Source organism: Trypanosoma cruzi, assembly GCF_000209065.1.
Source record: "Trypanosoma cruzi strain CL Brener chromosome Unknown tcruzi_1047053506005, whole genome shotgun sequence".
NCBI classification, from domain to species: domain Eukaryota; phylum Euglenozoa; class Kinetoplastea; order Trypanosomatida; family Trypanosomatidae; genus Trypanosoma; species Trypanosoma cruzi.
The window spans coordinates 566-11516 of NW_919703.1; the positions used below are offsets into that span (position 1 = coordinate 566).

Here is a 10951-nt window from a genome sequence, read left to right on the forward strand (position 1 = left end):
GTGAGCCCACTGCTTTTTCACTTACGCCCTCTTCCTCCTGTGTTGCTTGATTTTTGTAAATAACTTTACGATCCGGTCAATCGCCCCAGGCGAATGTTTGCTTCTGTTTGCTCTTACCTCCCTCTGGTGCGAATCGGCCTGCCTCTTTGATTGGACGTCTTCCTTATGCCCCAAGCAAGGTGACACATGTTTTATTATTGCGGCTGCGCGCCGCAGCCATCCATCGCTTCCTTCGCCGGCGGTGTCTTTGATTGCTGGTTTGCGTGGCGTGGTGTTAATTTGTGCGACTGCTCGTGTGACTCACTCGTGTTGCGGGATGGCTGTGTGGGAGGAGCTCGTTCATTTTCACGTTGCCGCGTAACTGAGGGTGAGTGCTGGTAGCCACTGAACGGCGTTGCGCCTTGTGTGCCGGCTGCTGTGCTTCCACGTTGTGCTGAGATGCTTGAGGGGGCAATTGTTTTTTGTTTTTTCTTTTTGTTTGCATCCCACTCGTCTGGTCATGGCGGCTGCAACGAGACTCTCCGGCAGCCTGATCGTTGCGGGCGTTACATCTCCTGCTGTTGTCCCCTCGTTGTGTCGGTGGGGAGGAGGCGGGCGACGGCGTCGGTGGAGTGGCGCTGCGGTGGGAGAAGGAAGGCACTGACCGCCGCTGACGGCGACCGTCTTTGCTGCCGGCGATCTGAAGAGATGACCTCACCGTTGTCACACCCAACCGGGATCGATGCGGGCCGCACCGCCTCTCTCTTCCCTCCCTCCATCCCCCAGTCTCCTGCAGACACACGAACTGCGCGGCGGCGTGATTACAAACCGGACGTCTGAAGGTCAACCAACCGCAGAGTCGATGTGGACCCTTGTCCCCCGTGGCTGAGTGCCGCCGCTGTGCCTCTTTGTTCCTCCCTTTTGCCCTTGTGCATGCCGTGCGCGCATGATGCCGCTCTTTGTTCTGCAATGCCGACCCACGTGAGCGAGAAACGACGCCTTGACTACTGGCAACTGACGCACTCACCACCCCACTTCCGCGCCACCACCACCACGTTCACGGACGCGCTCGATGGCTGGCGGTTGTAACAGTGCCACGTGTATCTGCCTCGGCTTTTGTGTGTTGCCCACGGCATCGGGGTCGTCATGTGTTGGAGGCATTTGGCGAGGAGGGCGGTGCCAATGGTCATTTGCCCCTTGGCCGGGGTCCCGCCACTCTGCACGGCGGTTGTGCGGGGCTGCGCGGGCGGTGGGAGGCCGATGGCATCACTGGGCTGACTGTGTCTGCGCGTCTTTGTGTCGCTGGCTGTGATGTGGAATATATGTGGCCGGATGCCGCTGCGTCCTACTGTGTCTGGCTACTGTTGCTGCTGCCTCTTCCTTGTTTTACCGTGCAGATAGAGATACTGTGGCTTGACCACCACAACTAGCGTTTCAAGGTTTTAGTAATTACTCGCAGCAGTTGTAGTAGTATTATTAGTAGAAGTAGTAGTGGGATTACTATCTGGCGGAATCGGGTCACTGTATTTGGCATCTGTAGGAAGGGATTTGCGGAGCAGGAGGCACGGTCGACGAGACGAGTGCGACACACCACGACAGCCCTGTTGATACCTGGTTGGGTTGGTGGATGTGGTCTGCGGTGGGTGCGTGTCCGCACAGCCGGCACCGCGTGCGGCGCAGGGCCATTGCGACTGTGCGTGTGGCGCTGCTTGTTCTGTTGGCGCTGGTTGCGGCGGCGGCGTGGATGCCCGCGGTGCATGCGGTGCCGTTGCGACTGCGGGGCGGCACGGTGGAGAGAGCCATCACGGTGGGCCGCGCCGTGGACACGGTGCTGATGGACGGCGTGTACGTCACGAACGGCGTGGCTGTGGTGTTCGACGTTGCGGCGATGCTTCCCGGCGCGCTGCGCATCGAACTGAGGGACTGCGTATGCGACGGCGGTGCGCAGATCTACGTGCGGGGCTACAGCGGCGAGCCGGCGAGTGACCGGAGCCTGGAGGTGAGCGTGAGCGGGCTGTCGGGGAGCTACTGCTCGCTCGTGTTTGTGCACAACCTGCCGGCACGCACGAACGTGACGGTCCGTGACTCGGCGATTGTGACGCCGGGACCGATGCGCTACTCCCAGCTGAGCGGGCTGACGGACGCGGTGGCGTCGCCGCTTGTGCTGCACGCGACGTCGCTTTTGCAGTCGCAGCTGCGTGTGAGCAGCACTGTGCTGAGGTCGTTGCAGGCGGGCGGGACGGCGGTGTACGTTGGCGGCGGCATGGACCTGCTGTCGAGCGCTGTGGTGCTTGACGGCGTGTCGCTGGAGGCGTCGGGCGGTCCGACCGCGTCCGCGATGAATGTGTCATCCTCGTCGCGTCTCAGTCTGCGTAACCACTCGGTGTTCTCCGTGACGAACGTGTCGGTTGTGAGCAGCGGCGGCGGCATTGTGCTTGGCGAGCGCCTCGCGGTGTTTGACTCGGTGCTGCGCTTCGTGGGCGTCGAGGGGTCTGCTGCGTCGTCGCTGGTGCGCTGCGGCGGTGGGACGGTCGGTGCCGGCGGGTGGCTGGAGCTGCACGACGTGTGGGCGGTGGGCGAGGCGTCGTCGGTGGCGTCGCTGTCGGAGCTGACGCTGAGCGGCGGCGCCGTGTCGATTGCTCGCTGCGCTGCCACCGGCGCGACGCTTGCCGCCGGACCGACGATCACGAGCGGCGCTGTGTCGGTGCAGTGCAACCGTGCGGGCGGCCGCGTGCTGCAGAGCAGCGGCGACTACCGCTTGGCCGGCCTGCCCTCCGTGAGCGTGGTGCCGTGCGACGGCTGTGCGGCAGCGCTGGCGTGCTTCGATGCGCTGACGGCGTCGTTCTCCGACTGCGTGTGCAGCTGCCGCGCCGGCGGTGTGGGCGACGCGTGCCTGCCGTTCGACGTGCCGCCTGCGAGGGCCGGCGGTGGTGGCGGTGGGCAGGACTGCGTGAGTGGCGTGACGCTGACGGAGTCCGTGACGGTTGGCGGCGGGCAGGCGACGGCGTGCTTCGACTCGGTGGTGTTCAGCGGACCGATCACTGTGGCGGTGGACCTGCGCTCGATGGATGCGTTCGCTGACACGCTGAACGTGACGCTTCGCCACTGCGTACTTGTGGGCGGCGCACAGCTGCGGATTGGCGGCCTCAGCGAGAGCACGGCGCACCTGATGCCGCACTCCCTCGTCAACATGACGAATGTGACGTCGCTGGAGGGCACGATTGTGCTACATGGCGCGATGCCGCTGAACTCGAGTGTGCTGCTGGCGAACTCGACGCTGCGCGCGACGGTTGGCGGGTCGCAGTACGTGCCGACGACCCCTGGCCACGAGAAATCCCGGTACGGCCCCGCGCTTGTCCTGGACGGCGTCCGTCTTCTGTCGACACGGTTTGTCATGACGCGGTCGACTCTGGTGTGTGGCGGGGGTTTGTGCGCTGCGATCCTTGTGGAGCGCGGCCTCGGTGTGAACCTGTCCAGCGTCTTCTACATGGACAACTGCGCCGTCAATTCGCAGATGCACGTGATGTACGCCCTTGCGTCGGACCTGCGTGTTAGTGGTGGCTCCGTGTTCTCCATACAGAACAACTCGTGGAGTGCGCCGAGCACCGAGTACTACAAAGGCGCGTGTGTGTTTGGGGACGTTGCGGTGGATGGCGGCAGCGTGCTGCAGGTTGTGTCCAGCACGTTCCGTCTCGGCTTTGCCATGCTCATGGCAACCACGCTGACTGTGACTGGCGGCAGCTGGCTGGTGCACCGCGACAACGAGTTCCGCACCGCCTACGTTGTGTACGTGGCCGACGAGAAAGGCGTGGCGTTCCGCGATCGGAGTGTGTGGTCGATACTTTACAACGACTTTGGTCAAGGCTCGTACTCGTCGATCACTGCATACATGACAAGCGGGTGGTCACCACCATCCGACACGCGCCCGATCATCTACGGCACGTGCAACAAGGTAAAGAGATCTCCTGTGACCAATTACAGAAGCGAGCTCAATATTGGAGCACCCGTGACGGCATTGGACTGTGGAAATTGCACCGTGGACGCCGTGTGCTTTGCAGCGAGGACGAGCAGCGTCAGCGGCTGTGGGTGTGTGTGCGCTGCTGGCGGCCACGGTGACAAGTGTCTGCCAGCTGCGGTTCCGGACGGCCTTGGACCGTTCCCGCTCCCCGATGCGAACGATACGGAGGTCCGCTGCGTTTACGGTGGCAGCATCAGCTCCGTGGACTATCCTGATCCCGGTGTGCGTGGTCTGTGCTTTGTCAGCGTGACCTTCACCGCCGCGACTGTGCTGGACCTGTCGTATTTTGACGCGCCAGGAAAGACACTCAACATCACGCTGCTGCAGTGCGTCCTCATGGGCCTGTCGATCAAGGGGACTGGTGCGCGTGTGCACGTGAACGTGGCATTCTCGATGATGGATTCTGGTACATTGGAGTTTGAAGGTGATTTTGGCGCGAGTTCCCAGATACTGGTGGCAGGCAGCAAGCTCTTGTCAAAGTCGGGTTACGCCATTCAATTTCCAAGGCTTACTTTGGGTAAGAACACGACGCTGCTGCTGCTCGACAACAAAATGGAGGGGATGAGCTCCGCAGTTTATTGCCCCGTTGCTGTTGTTGTTGATGGGGGCGGGATCATTATGAAGGGAAATATGCTGAAGTCAACAAAGAGCGGTTACAGCTCGGAGTCTGCCGTTTATTATAACGGTGTTGATGTGAAGAACGGCGGCTATATTGACGTCGAGAACAACACGATGAGTGCAGCCATCGGCATTCATTTTCAGTCTTTGGTTTCTGTGAGCTCCGCGGGACTGCTGAGGGTGGCTGACTGCACCTTCACTGGCAGCACGGAGACATTCAATTCTGCTCTGGTTTATTTGTACGGCTCGGTTGCTCTTCAGGGTGGTGCGCAGTGGCGTGTGGAGGGCAACAACGTGAGCGCAGCCTCAGTATTCATTATGCCGTCTTTCCGGTACAGTACTGAACTATCGGGCAACGGCACCACCGTGTCGCTTGCACACAACCGTCAGGCGGACTCTGGTAAAACCTTTGCGAAGTTTTCAAGGACGTTTGTGACGTTACCCGCGCAGTTTTTGGTTGGGTGCAACATGCAGGGCGAGAGGGAGGTGTCGCGCAGCTTTTTTTATCCGAGTGTCGTGTTAGTGTTCGGGTGCGGCAAATGCAACGACGACACGGCATGCTACATGCCCGGGACGGAGTCGGTGAACCGCAGTTCATGCTCGTGCAGCTGCAAGAGCGGATGGCATGGCGCGTCGTGTCTTCCCTTCGGGGTGCCCGACACGGTTGTGCCGCCCGCGCCGGAGAAATATGTGGACGGCGACACGAGCTGCGTGGTGAACCAGACGCTGACGAGCCTCGCGCTGAACATGTGGAAGACGCACCACTGCTACGTGGGTGTGACATTCAGCGGCGTGAGTGCTGCGTTGACATTTTCCTTCAACAGTATGCCGCTGCATCTCCCCATCAACATCACGCTCACTGGGTGCACGTTCCGTGACGGAGCCGCGCTGCAGTTCGTTGGGGGCACTGAGGTGGCCGAGTCGGCCGGCGTCCTTATCCGCGTGAGCCAGACGGTGATGCGGTCCTCCGTTGTTCTATTTAGACGTGTCCTCCCGCAGCACTGCGACATCGCCGTCACGGAGGTTGACGCGGTGCAGTCCTCCGATATCCAGCTTTCAGGCACTGCAAGCAGCAGGCTGAGCGTGGTGATGCTGGACGACGTCGTGTTGGCTGCGTCCTCGCTGCTGGTCAGCAACGTCAAGGCGCGTGCTTTGGGTTACAGTGGATATGGTTTGTACTCGACCGGGACACTGACGCTGGTGGGCGGCAGCTCGCTGTACACGCGGTACTGCAGCTTTGATAAATACACACACATGTTGTACATGTATAGGCTCATTGCCAGTGATCGCTCCGTTTTTGCGCTGCTCAACAATACGATGGCCACCGGGACAAGTTTCCTGTACCAGTACCACGACTTCACCGTGTCGAATCACAGCGTGCTGCGCGTGGTGGGGAACAGCGGCTCCGTGTCCTACGCCATCTATGCATATAATTCTTGGACCGTCTGGAATTCAAGCTGGCTGGATTGGCGCGACAACGACGTGGGATTGGGTGCGATGTTCTACTACTCTTCCTTTGGCGGTTCTGTGAACATCGATGGCAGCAGTGTGGTGACGCTGACGGGCTGCAAGATGGGCTCAACGGGGTTGTCTAAGCCTCCGCTGTCGCGGATTGACGCCGGCTACGGGTTCGTTGCCGGATGTCTGACGGTTGCGGGCCGGGTGCTGACGACGGCGGCTGAACTGGAGCTGAATGGCATCACCAACGTGACGACGGTTGCTGCGTGCGGGGAGTGCACGAGGGACGGCGACTGCTTTGCTCCGCTGACGACGGCGGTCAGCGACTGCAAGTGCCGGTGCGCTGCTGGAGGGCACGGCGATGTGTGCGTCCCGGCGCCTGTGCCTGCTGGTCCGCCACCACCGCCACCGCCGCCCGCACCACCGTCACCGCCGCCGAATGGAGAGTGCATCAGCGACATGGTGTACCCCGAGGTTGCGCAGGCAGTGGGCAGCGGGCTGTCGTGGCTGTGCTACCGCAACGTGACGTTCAGCGGGGGCGGCATGATCCTGACGGTGCTGATTGGGGGGATGACGGGCGACGTGGCGAACATCACGTTTGATGGATGCACGTGGAGGGACGGCGCCGTGCTGGTGCTGTTGGGCAACGCGCACGCCGCTGTGGGGTCGCTGAACATCGTTGTCACCGGCAACACGTTCGATGACGCGCTTCTTAGCCCGGAGGGTGATTTTCCACCGCACACGAACATCACGATCAGCGGGAACCGCTTCACGGTCACGAGGCTGATCTCTCGGTCGGGCTTGGACCTTGACAGCCCGTCGTGTGTAGCGATGAATGGACTGGTTGTCAGCAATGACTCCGCGGTGGTGCTCAGTGGCAATGTGTTTCAGAGCGTGACGGCATCGTCAAGCGCCATTCACGCTGCAGGATCTCCGCTGAGGGTGTCGTGGCACTCCCTGTTTGCTGTGATGGGCAACATGTTTCATATGGACGGCGGTGGCGCTACGGTGATATATCTTGGAGGGTCTGGCCAATCCTCGTCGCTGGATGTACTGAACAACTCCGCTGTGGTGATCCGAGACAACGTTGCGTCGAGGCCGGTGAAGTACTTCATATTATTTTTCTGGGCATTACGTGTGGAGTCCTGGTCAGCGTTTGTGTTTCAGGGCAATGACATGCAGGGAAGCTTGAATGTGTTTCGTTCAATGTTTCTTTCCTATGTCTACTACAACTCCTGGCTGCAGTTGGGCGGCAACCTCTGCCGTGAATCCCCATCGGATGCCTTTGCCTATGCATACCCCAGGGTAAATCTACGGAACTCCACGGTGTCTGTGTCCGGCAACAAATTCATTTCCAGCACGGGCACGCCGAAGGTGCTTTGGATAGACTCAGGGTCCAGTGATCTCACAAACGGAACGGTTGTGGCCGCGTGCAACACTGTGAACGACAAGGATGGGGCGGAATACAGTATTCCGTCCGCGTACAATGCGGCCATTCTGAACTGCAGCGACCCATGCACCCTCGCGGCGTCGTGTTTTCCTGCGTACACGGCGACGGCGTCGAGTGATGGCTGCGCCTGCACGTGCGCTGAGGGCGGCCACGGCGATGCGTGCCTGCCCGTCGCTGTTCCCGAGCCCTCAAGCACTGACGGCGCCGACTCGTGCGTGCAGGACGTGAGTGTGGATGGGGATGTGAACGCCGGTTTCGGGACGTCGGTGGTGTGCTACGTTGGTGTGACCTTTGCGGCGGACGTTGTGGTGGACGTGGCGTCGATGTCAGGGAGCGTGCGCAACGTGACGCTGGTGAACTGCACGCTTGTGGGCGGAGCGAGCCTGTACGTTGTCGGGTGGCGTTCCGAACCGCCTGCTGGCCAGCGCGTCGATGTGTTGATCAGCGGGCTTGAGTCGCGCTCCGGCGGCGGCGTGCTGGTGGCGAACCGATTTCCGCCGGGTTCGCGCGTCACTGTGGTGGACTCGGTGCTGATTGCAGAGAAGCGTGTTGCGTACCGCGGCGCCTACGACCTTGGTGACGCCTCCGCGTGCTTCGTTGTGCACAACGTGAATCTGACGGGGAGCGTGCTGACGATTGCGCGCACGCAGGTGGCGGCTGTGTTCGACGACGCTGTTGGCGTGTTGGTGGCTGGCGGCGTGGCGCTGTCGTCGCGCGGTGCGCTGTACGTGGACGGACTGTCGGTGCAGACGGCGCTGGGGCTGTGCGTGTCGGTGGAGGGCGGTGTTGTGGCCAGTGGCGGCTCCGTGGTGGCGTTTTTTGACAGCGACTTCCTGCTGTGTAAGCACGCGGTGTCTGTGCGCGGGGCTGTGAGCGTGTCGGGCTCCGCTGTGGCGCTTGTGCGGAGCGACTTTGCGTCGACGGGGGACTACGCGGTAGCGTTTGATTCGACGGTGAGCCTGGCCGGCGGGTCGATGCTGCTGGTGAAGGGCAACGTGCACGACGGCGTCTCGAGGGAGATGCTCCACGCCGCTGGCGCCGTGACCGCTGCTGGGAGCACGCTGAGCTTTGTGCACAACCGAGCGCTGCTGCCGCGGATGCTGTCGGTAAACCTGTCGCTTTCGGCTGGGGCGTATTTGAGGGTGGCATGCAACGACGCTGGTGGGCGAGTCCTGTCGACGGCGGAGGAGTACGCAGCGGCAGGTTTTGGCGACGCTGGGAGCATCGACGTTGCTGGGTGCGACGCCTGCGACAGGGACACGTACTGCTACGCGCCCGGGACGGCGACGGCGAGCATGACGAACGGTGTGTGCGTGTGCGAGTGCGGCAGCGGACACGGCGAGGCGTGCGTGCCTGTGGGAGCTCCCGCGCTGCCGCCCGCCGCGGTCACCGTGTCGAGTGTGTTCTTCCGCGAGAACTTGACGGTGCGGTCGGTGTTCGTTGTGCCTGCCGGTGCGAGCGAGGTGACGCTGCGCCACGTTGTGCTGGACGGCGTGAGTCCTGTGCTCTACGTGCCGTGGATGGCGCGAGACGGCGTGCGGATCGTTGTGCAGAACGTGTCGCTGCGTAACGGCGCCGTGCTGTAAGTGATGGGCGGTGGAGGGTTGCGCGGTGCGGTGGCTGCGGGAAGCAACGAGAGCGGACCGGTGGAGCTGTCCGTGTGCGATGTGGAGGCGCTGAACGGTGCGCTTGTTCTGACCGGCACGTATCCCGCGGGGTCTGTGCTGACGGTGACGGACTCCCTGCTGGTTGCCGCGAGGCCGACGCCGCTTGTGTATCTTTCCGGCTTGCAGTCCTCGCCGTACGCACCGGTGCTGGTGCTGTCGGGCCTGCGGCTCGTGCGGTCCGTGCTGGTTGTGTCCGGCGTTGCCCTCGTGACGGTGATGACTGGTGGGCGGACGGTGGTGGTGGACGGCGCTGTGCTGGAGCTTGTCGGTGGCGGTGTCGCGCTGGACGCGGCTGTGTTCGGTGGCGAATATGCATTGTACGCGAGTGCGCGCGTGGTTGCGTCGGAGGGCGCTGTGCTGCGCGTGTCGGGGAGCCAGGTGTACGCTGCGCATGGATTGGTGTTCAACAGCGGTGTGGAGGCCAACACGTCCGCCGTCGTAGTGAATGACAACGCCGGTGCGCTGACCGATGGCGCGCTGCTGGAGCTGCGGGAGACGGCGTCGTTTGTGTCCGGGTCGTGGCTGTCGGTGCGCGGCAACAGCATCAGCGGCAGGCTCCTGTCGGTGCCGTCGTACCCGCGCCGTGCGGAGCTTGTGCAGAGCACGCTGACGCTTCACAAGAACGCTGGCAGCGGACCCGTCGTGATGGACGGCACCGTTGAGCTCGGGGGTGCCGGCCGAGAGTTCGTCGTGGGGTGCCTGACGCTCAACGGGCAGGCGCTGCAGCCGATCGACTACAGGTCCGCCGGCATCATCGGGAAAGTTCGCCCCGTGGCGTGCAGCGTGTGCGACGCCGACGTGAGCTGCTTTGCTGCTGCGACGAGGGCGATGTCGGGGTCGTGCGGCTGCCGCTGTGCTGAAGGCGGGTACGGGCACGACTGCCTGCCTGTGTACCTGCCGCACGTGGACGGGTGCAACCGCACGCCCGAGAAACCGCTGCTGAGCCGCACGGCGACGCGCAGCCTGACGCCAACGTGGACGCCAACACCGCCAACAACGAGCCTGAGTGCGACGCGCTACAGTCCGACGAACTACGGACCGACGGAGACGCTGCAGGTGACGGAAACGGTGACGCTGCTGCCCACGCCGACCCCGGCAGCGTCGGTTACGGCGACGGAGCCGCCGACCGCGACAATGACGGCATCGGACTCACTGCCGACCCCGGCAGCGTCGGTTACGGCGACGGAGCCGCCGACCGCGACAGTAACGGCATCGGATTCACTGAGCATGAGCCTGTCGGTGAGCAGCACGCCGTGGTGGAGCGACGTGGCGTGCCCGACACTCACCGTGACGACGACGGCGGCTGGTGGAAGCCTGACGCAGAACGACATTCGCGGCGGTGGGAGCGCCGTCCCGACGCGGCTGATGGTGGCGCTGCCGCCGCCGTTCCGCTGGGCAAGCGACCCGCAGCTCGGCACACACCTGAGCTTCGTGCCGGTGTCGACGGCGCAGCCGACCGGCTTTGGTGGTCCTTGGGGAGCGATGCTGAGCAACGCGACGTGGGTGCGCAACGCGACGAATCCGTCCACCGTCCTGGAGCTGGCTGTGCCCGTGCACCGCGGTTACTTCATTGGTGCCGACGAGACGATAGTCATTCGCTGCGACGCTGCGGCAGTGTTTGGCGGCTGCAAGGGTGTGCTGCTTGGGTCTTTCACCATCACGTCCAACACGCCGCCTGCTGTTGCCAGCGCCCTCTCGGCGATCACCGGCGTTGTTGCGGGTGCGGCGGCTGTTGCCGTGGTGGTGACCGGCGGGCTGGGC

The 10951-nt window shown here is 62.9% G+C and overlaps 2 non-coding genes and 1 pseudogene across 2 annotated transcripts, besides 3 other annotated features; all 3 read left to right on the top strand.

The window, feature by feature from the left end:
* Positions 1-10951: part of a sequence feature (areas not merged during assembly with more than two copies in the genome that could not be assigned to a particular haplotype) that runs on past the window's edge.
* On the top strand, positions 792-871 carry Tc00.1047053506005.20. The gene has a single exon (XR_008255312.1). It is a non-coding gene; the product is annotated as a C/D small nucleolar RNA (snoRNA), TB8C3C2 (small nucleolar RNA).
* Tc00.1047053506005.30 lies at positions 923-998 on the top strand. The gene has a single exon (XR_008255313.1). It is a non-coding gene; the product is annotated as a C/D small nucleolar RNA (snoRNA), TB8C3C3 (small nucleolar RNA).
* Positions 1435-1474: a microsatellite.
* Positions 1607-10951, top strand: Tc00.1047053506005.10 (annotated as a pseudogene).
* Positions 6467-6511: a microsatellite.